The sequence below is a fragment of the Cheilinus undulatus genome, linkage group 22 (genome assembly GCF_018320785.1).
Source record: "Cheilinus undulatus linkage group 22, ASM1832078v1, whole genome shotgun sequence".
Taxonomy (NCBI): Eukaryota; Metazoa; Chordata; class Actinopteri; order Labriformes; family Labridae; genus Cheilinus; species Cheilinus undulatus.
Genome location: NC_054886.1, coordinates 19200735 through 19211820, shown reverse-complemented (window position 1 = coordinate 19211820; position 11086 = coordinate 19200735). Strand labels below are relative to the sequence as shown.

Genomic DNA, 11086 nt, shown 5'->3' with positions numbered 1-11086 from the left:
TGACCACTGTGGAGTTATAAGGGTTATTAAAAAACCCTTGATACTATTATAGGCCTGAATCATCTTATTTATAGCCTAGTGATTAAGCTATTTTGCACATTTTCTTCAATTTAATTTGTCTTTAAGTTGAATTTTAATGAAGAACAAGAAATGAAAAGAAGCATCAAGTGGAGATACTTCCTACATGATACTTCCTGTCACTGAATAATGAAGGCTTTAGTGCGTTTTCTATGAAGTTTCATTCATGTGATGCTGCAGATGGATTTTCAGGCATGAATATAAGGCTTGTTGTAAAATGTGTAGTACATATTTCGAGGTTACCGGCCTTTAGCACCTCATAAAGGGACAAACTGGCTGTTAATTCCTGATGGTGGGAAAAAAAAAAAATCCCATCACCACCTGCTCCTCTCTCTGGCCACCAAGCGGCCGGATGTAGAAGTGCACGTGTGAGCGCAGCATCCCTGCTGTCTCCTCTCTCTTCCTCCCTCCCTCCTCTCTCTCCAGCCGTCGCCGACAGCAGCGTGAGAGTGTGTGTGAGTGTGTGTGTGTGCTGCTCTGAATCTGACAGCACGCTGGAGCTGCGTTTCCAAAGAAAAGCTCAGCTCTCTCAGTTTTTCTGCCCGCTCTCATTGTGTTTGTCGACAGTGATAAAGAGAGCAGGTACTCGACTATTTTGCACGAGTTGCCTTTTTTTTTTTTCTCACAGATGTTATGTCAACACTTTTTGGGTGGTGGAGGTGGAGGTGGGGGGGACTCCCGGTACTAATGGAATTTGTTGTGGCTCTTTTGGTCTCTTCTCTCTTTCAGTTGAAGCGGGGGCCTGTTTTGGAATAAGAAAAGCATTGCTGTTTTCTGACTTTGAGGGAAGAAAGAAGGGACTCCTCTGGAATTTCCTCAGGAATTTATCCGGACAGCCCCGGTAAGAGGATATACTCTTCTTAAATTGACAATGCATGCAGTTCTTTTGTTTATTAAGTCTTATTTTGGTAAGTTAAACTCGTATCGCTCATGTTTCCCTTCCTCTATTTTAATTACAGTCACCGGGGTTTTGCATTCTTCCGCCTGGCAATATAGTAAGTAGTATAGACTTTATATTGCATCCTTGCTGCTCGTTGTGTGAAATTCAGTCTTGGCTCGGTGTCTGCTCTTAAGTTGTGTGTCGTGCCGCGCTGTGAGTAGGAGCCCAGGGCGCAGATTTTTGCATATGTTGGAGCTGCGTTATGGATATCGTAACGCACAACGTGCACCGGTCTGCTGCTCCCCTTTATGCTCCAGATGCTGGCGAGACGTGCACTGATTGTATCTCATTTAACGTCACTATTTATCACGCATAATGTGCACATAGCAGAGCTAAATTTACGCTGGAATGATGCTGGAGGACGCGCGAGCACGCGCCGCCATGTCAAATGTTTGATATGATGTGCTTGAGTTGTGTTTGGAAAGTTTGGTTCAAGGTCTGCTCCTGAAATTGAAGGCTGGGATGTGGTGTGTAAGTGAGCAGGCGCGTGATTGCGCGCACGCGCACGCTAAAGGGCTCCTGACTCAGGTGATGTGGACGGTGGGTGGGCTCTGACTCACCTAGTTCACGTATTTTTTAAGCTGCTGTTATCTGACAGGCTTTGATGTCAGATTTGACGAGTGATTGACAGCTGATCATGCGCAGTAGTGTGTCAGCAAAGGCCCAGGTCCCTCCCTCTCCACCTCCACCTCCCCCTGCCTGCTGTGGAAGTTAACAAAGTCCCTGTTAAAAACAGCCTTTCCACTGTGTAAGAGACTATTTGTCACTACTACAGACGAGTGATTCACATATAGCCAATTACCCGTGATTTCCAGTCATACTATGCAGCCCAGGAGGGGAAAAAAAGAAGTGGAAAGCCTCTAAAAGGCAAGATAATGAAGTGAAAAGTTTGTGCGCTTGGGTGTTTTGTAGCAAGCGAGCGCAAATGAGGGGCAAGGACGGCTCACACTGGCAGAGAGATGTGTGTTACCCCGGCCAGTGTGGAGTGACAGAGGGCTAAGTGAGCATGACCATGGAGGAGAGGTAATAGCATTACGGTCTGCCAGTCAAGAGGCAGAGAAAGGGAGATGCTGCTGCATTTATAAAGGCAGTGAATGGGCACACAACAAGGAAAATATAACAAGTGTACACATGTAATTAGAACACTGAGGCTGGGTTTTATTATCCGAATAATCATTTTGTCTGCATGCTGAGTGCTTTGTGCAGCAAAGTTAGCATAATTGGGATATGGGAAACCTTTTACGACTCGTTTAAGACTGGATTTGGCACACTAATGTGGCCCAGAGGCAGAGATTTGCTCATTTTAAGCTTATTATCTATCTCTATATCTGTGGTACTGAGGGCTATACAAACACTGTGGACATCTTTCAAATTCAGCTCCGTGATAAACTAATATGTAAATAAACCAGCAGCGCTAATGTGAAAATAAACAAATCCAGCAGAAGCACCAAAAGGATGCAAACACACATTGCTCAATAAAGTGTAACATGACGAAATGTTGCAACACAACACTCCTTTAGGCTACTTATCCCTATGTGTAAAGCCAGTTTGGAGCACAGAAGTGGATTTGAATCACTCGCTGTCAGTTGCAGCGAGTTTCTGGCAAAGCTTTCAAGGATTAGGCCCAGGTAGGAATATCCCCCCCCCCCCGCCTATCCCTATCCTTTAGCCAGCAGCGCTCCCATCTTATAAACTGCAATTTCCCCTTTTCCTTCCTTTGAGTGATGCTTCCCAAAACTGCTCGCCAGGCCCCAGCATCAATCACCGTTGGATGGGATTTGAGGCAAAAAAAATAAATAAATAAAGCGAGCAGTGAGTGAGGGAGACAGGTCTGCTTGCTCACAGTAGCAAAAGTGACCCTGCAAGCAGCGCCAGTTAGGGAGCAATGTTTCTGCAAATCTTGTTTCTCCCTTGTATTAATTATGCTTTGCTGTAGTGTGACTGTATTGACAACACACCCACTTCTCTTCTGGCTTGCTGCACCTCCCAGGAGAGGGAGAGGAGTACGCTGGAATTATGGTTCATAAATTTCATCCAGGTGACATAACCGGGGCAGCTGCTAATAATTCTCACAGCCCTCGAAATCTGGGATTCATAGCAAAGAAAAAGAGGGAAGTACAGTTTTGGAGAAGAGCAAATAATGCTTAATTCTCTGCAATAAAAGGTGAAAGAGAGGAGTAACGGCTGTGAGAGGAACACCTTGATTGTGGTCCAAGCCTCGGCAAGCTGACTAGCATGCTCCCAGGGGTCGCTTTATAATGAGCCAGCGCTGTCAGATAATTAGATACACCTGACGAAGGCGTTTTCAGGAAATTTTGATTCATCCCAAAATAAAAATCCCTGTGCCTGCCAACATGAAAGCTGAAAAGAAGTATCCCGCTGCCACATTCCTCTCCTCTGATGGTGGCACTGTTTTATTTATTTATCCACATCTTAATGCTCTTGGATGAGGCGGGATTCGTTATGTGCGAGCTGATGCATTAGCTGCCAAAGTTCCTCATCTCACGAAGCCAAGACTGCCTTGGCTCCAGGATGTGCACAAGATGCCATCAGTTCTGAATTTAATGACATAAGTATGATAATAAAAAAGCTCCTAAGAAATCAGAACATGCACATCACATTAGCAAACATGTAATGCATCATGTGAGGAGCACAGGTGTGTATCAGAGGCATATTCATCTTACTGTAAATGACAATGTGTATTTTTGTGCTCTATTTCAGTACAAAAATGAAATGTTTGCAGATCTAGAATTTGATGGATGATCATGCAACTCATCAGGAATCTTTTGCACATGCTGCGCACAGCGAGAGATGAATGATTAATTCATTTCACATGCAGACACATTTACACAAGCAGGCTCGTGCATACAACCGTAAATACGTCTTTTTTCCTTGCCGTTGATTAAAATATGCTACACGAGATGAAAGCTGCTCACCTGAGCTGATTATTTATCAGCCACATGGCTGCAGTCATAAATCAGACTCTCATTAAGTTGTTAAAAAACTACTTTTGTCTTCAGCAGGAGGCATCAATGCTATTAAAGCCTGATGTGCAGAAAGATAGGTTAACTATTGCAGGGTGCTCATGTTATCAAATTATGAAAATGTTTCCTGGTATTTTTTACAATGCTTTATTTTCAACATGCAAAGCTAACACTTCGGTTAGAATCATGTGACTCAAGTAACACAACAGGAATGTCTCTTATTAGCAGAGCATCTTGTGTCTGTCTGGGCTCATCTGTATTTACCTTCTCTGAGTAAGACTTGACTACACAGTGAGCTCTGAGGAAAGTAAACACATCCATAGTGAACCAGGCATGGATATATAACATTGAAGTTATTGTGCACTGAAATGGTTTGCTTTTTTTTTTTGCTTTAAGTGACCTTTGTCAATAAGAGACCTTGACCTTTGGATGCCAGAAATTTTTTTTTGCAATAAAAGGAAACAATGAAATAAAGGATAACAATGACAGTGATGGCAGTGACGTAGCCAGAGTTTGCTATAATAAGCTAATGGTTATATTATTATAAAGCTGTTTTTTTTTCCTTACGAAGGTTACATAAACTCTTCATATGAAGTCATCTTTTTAGTGGAGCAGAGCGCATGCCCATCATCCTGTGCACTCCACTCTGGCTTGATCTAACGGTGCAAATGGCGGATGTGCTGATGTCAGTCGACCATGGTGTACTTCCTTTATAGCAGGAACTACCAGCTGCATTTGTACAAGGGCCAGCCTTTGTCTTGAAAGGCGCTTTGGGGCAAGACTTTCAAATTAACTGAAATGATAGACATGCTGTTCCAAATAACACATTATTGTATCAGTATTTGAGTTTCCTTCAAAATGTTAGTAATTTTTAAGCACATCTGTTCCTATTTTCTATGGGACAATTGAAATGTTGTAACTAGGACTGCCATGTTGTCCACCACTATGTTTGACACTAATATGCTTGGAGGAAACAGGTTTTTTTTTTTTTTTTTTTTGATTCTCAGGCAATAAAATCACACGTTCCAGGAGCCTGGAGGGGAAAGTTGACACAGAAAACTGCAGATTTAACCCTTTAAAGCCTGAAACCTAAAATAATAGCCAGAAAATTCAATTTTTTTTGGAACTGAGATGTTTTTTAAACTTTCTACCAAAATCAAAAGCAGAAAAGTTCCCATAAAATTTCCCATTTCTTTTTTTGTGTCACATTGGATGCATTAGACATTTCTGGCAATTAATAATCCACTGGAAGGAATTTTCTTAAATTATTTATCTGACTGTATACAAAAGGTTTTTATGGAACTTATGGATCATTAGGCTTGGTTTTTTTTCTGATACCAGCGCTAAATGTATATTTTTTATAGGGTGCTGGTGCCTAAATGGTGCCTGAATTGATACTTTTGAGAAAAAAAATATGTATTTTCAGTCAGCGTGAGCATTGAAACTGTCTGGGTATGATAAATTATTTGTAGAAATATCTTTAAAAGATGCCAGTGGAACATGGGTTAAGAATAGTAACCCAGTGTAACTTCACACATAAATCACACAAATTCTATAACATATCTCTTGCCTTTCATTGTGTGACAAGGTATTGAAATTAAATATTGATATCTGTGTGGTAATTTGGTCCAGTAGGTATGTGTTGGTACTGGTACTATGTCGGTACTGGTTTTGGATACTCATCCTGACTCATCCCAGGTCTGATAAGTACGTGTTTATCATGAACCATATTTAGGTGGAAAATAGAAAACACTAAGTGATCCCTGATTAAACTGCTGCAGTTGTGATCATTTTGGGGTTGATTTGAAAAGTGTAGGGATCTAAAGACAGAAGAGACCACAACATCTTTTTTCCTCCACATTGTCTGAAGTTTGGGGGGCCTAATGGGGAGCTTTGGGGGTCCCCCTGCCCGCCAGTTGATGAACTCTACTTTACAGCTTAACAAAAGATTTTCATTTTTACTAATTTTATTTAAAAAATACCAGCTCATTTATGAAGATTATCATGATAAACATGTCATAAATGTTTCCCCACCATAGAGTTTATTCTCAGGAATAAACCAAAAATAAATGGAAAACCCATCAGCTTTTTTAGATGGAACTGGCACAACGGCATTCAAAAGCTTTCAGCTCTCTGTTAGAGGTTTTGACCTGAATGTAGAAAAATGTCACTAAATTTATTCTACAGGCCATGTTAGTGTTGATTTAGCAATTTTGTGTTCTATTTACAGCAAATATTACAAAAATAATGAGGCTTGCTTGTCATTATGGCTAACAGCCTGTGAGTGAAATTCTGGTCATTTTTTATTGATATAGAAGCACTAATTAGCAGCTAGTTGTATCTGTGCTTGCCAAAACTGTCTTATTGGCTTGTTCAGAGTTTGTATTACATGAATTTATTTGGTGTGAGCCAGTGCTTGGGAATATGGGATGTTGTTGGTTTTCTCCAAAGAGAGAATGGCAGGTCATTGGATGAAAAGACTGGAGAAGTTATGTTTGTCTAGTCAGCAGTGCATCCATTGACTGCCTTTTCCAAGTGAACGCAGACTGTTTGTATCTTTACAAATTCCCTTTTATCCATTTATGGTCACTTTTAAATCACCATGAAGAAGAAAACCCACCAAACTCATGGATTCAAGTCACTACTGGCACCACAATGGCTAAGTTAGAGTTTTTGAGGTAGTGTGATGGAGAAATATTAACCAAACATGATAAAACCTATCATATCAAAACAAGCACATGTGTAAGAGTAATATTTCAGTCTTGATTATGTTGTTTTCATGATCGTGGGAAGCCAAAATCATACTTGAAATTGAAACTTGATGAACTGCCCAGCACTACATCTAAGCCCTGTTAGAGTCCTCACCCAAATCCTCGCTTTCTTACTTTTCTAACATCTCAATTTGTTTACTCTTTTTGGAGGCAGCTAGAGTTCAGCAGGGGTGTTATTGAAGGGACATGTCTGGCAGCAAATTTGATGTCAGTTTGATCACATCATTTAATCTGGAGCAGATTGTCTCCCTGTGAACAGTCAACAAGGTTCTCCTGGCCTTCCTGCATCGCTGCTAAAGCAGGGAAAGAAATTCAGCTTTGAGCAACTGTCACAACATGTTGTGATTGCCAATTGTTTGCTTTAAATTGCCATCAGTTTCTAAGCCTGCACTGTGTTCAAAGTAATACTTCAGGGCAAATGCAATAATATGTGACCTATACCATTCAGCGCTGGAACATTTGAATATGCTGCCATGACATTTGAATGAATTAAAGAAAGCTGGTGTGCCATGCTGAGTGAGTGAGCGTACATTAGCATAGATGGAGGTTTTACCATATTTTTCATTACTTCTTTTTCTAGCTTAGCTATATTTACATTGACCAAACATATATACTACTTTATTATTTCTTGGCAAAGTACTCCCCCACTGTATCCCGAGTTCTAACCCAGGTTCAACGATGCATGATTTGAAATTCATCTCATCTGTGAAGGCTGCGGCGGATGTTTCCCATCTCTGCTCGACTTCCTGTATCGTTATCGCCTAAAGAAAATCCCCGCGTCTGTGCTGTGCAGTTGAACTTGGAAAGAAACAAAACAACACAAATAAAAGCATTTCTGTCTGTCTACTCCTACATGACAGGAACTCACAAAACTGATGGATGCTGACAAAACAGGAAGACAAGAGGAGAATTTTGTGGATGGGCTGCCCTGGGTCAAAGTCGCTGCCTGGAGTGATAACAATTTACACAAGGCTGGACAAAATACCATGAAAAACGCCTTATATTGCACAATTCAACAAAAGCACACACAAAACAAGGATATATAAGCCTTAGGGGTGCTGTAGTTGACTGGATTACAGCAGGCTTTTTATGTTTGCACGTTGGTACACAATTTCACTAACTTTTTTCTTTTAGATGTAGGTGCTAGCTTATCTAGTTGTGGAATAAGAACATTTAGAACTGCAGTGCATTGGAACTTGCAATGCGCAACAATAGCAAGCTCCATCCAGTTGTGACTTTACCGCACGGGAAGCTTATAAAAAGTCCCTAAATAACCAACAACTTCTACTTAACTCCAACTACATAACCCATAAAAAGAGGTTAACATAAGTTTTAATGTTCTTAAAAAGTCTGATGGTTACTCGTGCCTGATGTTGCTGCTGCAACAGCACATATGGTTATTAACAATTAACTTAAGATTATTCCCATGCTTAAAGATCACTTTTAAGAATGAGATAACATGCAAGAAAACTAAAAATCACTACAATTATGGACTGTTTAAATCAAGTTGCCAAAATATATTTTGCAGTACCCTTTTTAACCAGCAGAGGTCAATATCTGCTGTTGGCTTCTCTTGTTTGACATTTGTTTAGACGCAGTAGCAAATGCTGGTCACAGATTTTATATATATATATATATATATATATTTATAGTATTCTTTACTAGTAATAATAAAAGCAGCATGTGCCATGCACTCCCGCCCGCACCAAAATCAATCAAATCAAATCCCACCTGCACCCTGCATGGATTCTGACATCCATGTTTAATACCTGTGCCACACATGAATAAGAAAAGCAGCTGGTAGTCTCAGACTGATTGAAGTCCTGGTTGTGGATTATTAGGGTTAGGGTTAGGCTCATCATTTATTTTGAAGTCATACAGAGGTGAAATTGTGTCCTGATCACTGGAAAGTTTGTGCGTCATGAAACTGCAGTGCACTTTATAGCACCTGTGCCGTGCTACTACCATCCTCATCATTGGATGTGTAATACAGTTAGGCCGATTTGCTTGGAAAGGGGGGTTTTTCCTCAAATAACCACATGATGGCTCAGCGTCTCTGCATCTTATTTTGCGGCACTTTACACTTACGTGTGACACATCTGTGTTATCTTGTTTAATGAAAATCACTTTAAAGAGAGATAACTTTGGTCAGGGATCATGGAGCATCTGACTTCTGAGGTAAATGGAATACTGCCTAAGTCCTGGAATGATGACTCAGCACAACATTTTGGGATTTTATAAAAAATCTGTACATATTTATAGGGATGCAGGATATTATTGTTCTGGTATTGGCAGATACTAACTTAAAAAGGCAAATACCGGCATCAGCAGATATCAATATTACCTGATATTTACATCCAATATTTTGCCTGTGTATTTCAGCATACATTGACTGTTAATTTTGTCCATATATACCAATAAATTAGTGGAGTTCTAGACTGAACAAACAGACCTATGTCAACTGAGGTCTTTTTCTTTATTTACCCTCATTCTTTAAACTTTAAAGTGTTTTTAAGGACTAAAGTTTCCTTGGTCATCTTCAAACCTTAAAGCGTGTACAAAAGGACTGAAATTTCTTGTTTGAAAAGCATATTTAAATATCGGTATCAGCTAAAATGATCTGTAAATATTGGCATATCGGATATCGACAAAAATCCAATAGGGATGCAAATCCAATATGCATCCCTATATATTTATGATTTTTTTCATGGCACCAGTTTCAAACCAGTACACCCAAGAAGTCCTCTGTGAGGTATCCAGTACAGTTGGAGCAACGTGTGGCGTGCAAATCAACACAGACAGACAGACAGACAGACATGCCGCCAATTATAGTAGTAAGAGGAAACGCAGCATGGGAAACAGATTTTTTAACTCAGGTTGAAACTTTTGATCTGCTATAGATTGTTAGCTGCACTTTTATTCTCTGCAGACAGACAAATAAGTCATTGTGAGAATGATAGATGGGCCCTGTTGTGTGGTTTCTCCTGCATACACCAAAGCCTGCTGATTCATGCTTACAGCTTCTAGCTGAAATGAGAGCACCTCATACTTAAACTCTGGACCCTGTGGACAGATTCAACATTTTAATCTAGCATCTATAAGTACAGATTAATGCTGACTGACCATATATACTTCATTAAGGTGCCACTTTCATCCCCATACATGCTGAAGCTGTAGCATTCCTCTGCTAGAAAGATTTGGGAGGGCACTGGTGTGTTCAGTATTGGCATTATGGTCTGCTGGGATATGAAGGCACAGAAGAAAACAGAGAGGAATAATGCAGGCAAGCTGGAGCCAAGGTACTCTGCACAGCTCGATGCTGCTGCCTCTAACCGACATGAACAAGAGAAATCAATTAGACCTACTCGGTTGCTATCCAAGGGACATCCACCATGGGAAAGGGTAGAGCGAATCAAAAGTGTTTGGGAGGAAGAGAAAAAACAAAAAAGAAAGTATAGGAGAAGAGAGTGAACTTGAGTGTCAGTTTGTTGTGTTCTTTGTCAGATCAGCCGCCTCTGACCTCAAGGTAACATTTCGTTCTCTCAGGTTTTCAACCCATGCATGCTTTACAATCCCAGACAGTTGCCCATCTCTTTTTAAACAGAAACAGAAGCTTTTTCTCTGCCTTCCTTTCAGGTCAGTAATGAGAAAAATGAAAGGCTGGCGAAACTGTACCTTAAAAGAATATCTTGATGAAGCCTTAGCAGCAATGTCTGTGTTCCCGGCAGCTTTAGATCCACAGTCTTGTGTTTGAATTCTTACCTTAAAGCTGTCCCAGAAGTCATTCGGAGGTCACTGTGAACATTTTATTTCCTCTCCATTATGGGTACCGGCCTTATTTTGCTGAAAAGAAAGGAGAAAACAGACGATGAGGGAACTGTGAATTTAAAAGTTGTATTCAGATAGGGATTAAGGTTTTAAAAACCTCCTTATTTGGTTTGAAAGGAAAAAATCTCCAAAGTCCCTGAAGATTAAAGACATATTCTTCACACTGAATATAAAACAGTCTGACTATTATGGTAGTATCATAGAGGCTAGTTTCCACAGAATATCATTTATTAATCATATTTTGCAGCCAGCTCAAGCTCAGTCTTGCTCTAACTTGAAAATATATGCCGTGCTACAGTAAATGCAGCTAACCATCCTGATTAAACAGATGTTTAAAATCAATACGTGGATTTTCCAAAGATCATGAGAAAATTATTGTGCTTCACTGGTACGGATGATCGAAAGAGATCAGCCAATTGATGCTCTATGCATATTTCATCGACTGGCACTGTGAATTGCTCTGTAAATACTGAGGTTGAGAGTGC

The 11086-nt window shown here is 40.3% G+C and overlaps 1 long non-coding RNA gene across 1 annotated transcript in view; it reads left to right on the top strand.

Annotated features, from left to right (window-relative positions):
• The first annotated feature begins 530 nt into the window (after positions 1 to 530).
• Positions 531 to 11086, top strand: part of LOC121504522 — a 245768-nt gene continuing 235212 nt past the window's right edge. Inside the window, exons 1-3 of the long non-coding RNA XR_005991472.1 lie at positions 531 to 660; positions 808 to 919; positions 1038 to 1073. This is a non-coding gene — a long non-coding RNA (uncharacterized LOC121504522). The remainder of the gene's footprint in view (positions 661 to 807; positions 920 to 1037; positions 1074 to 11086) is intronic.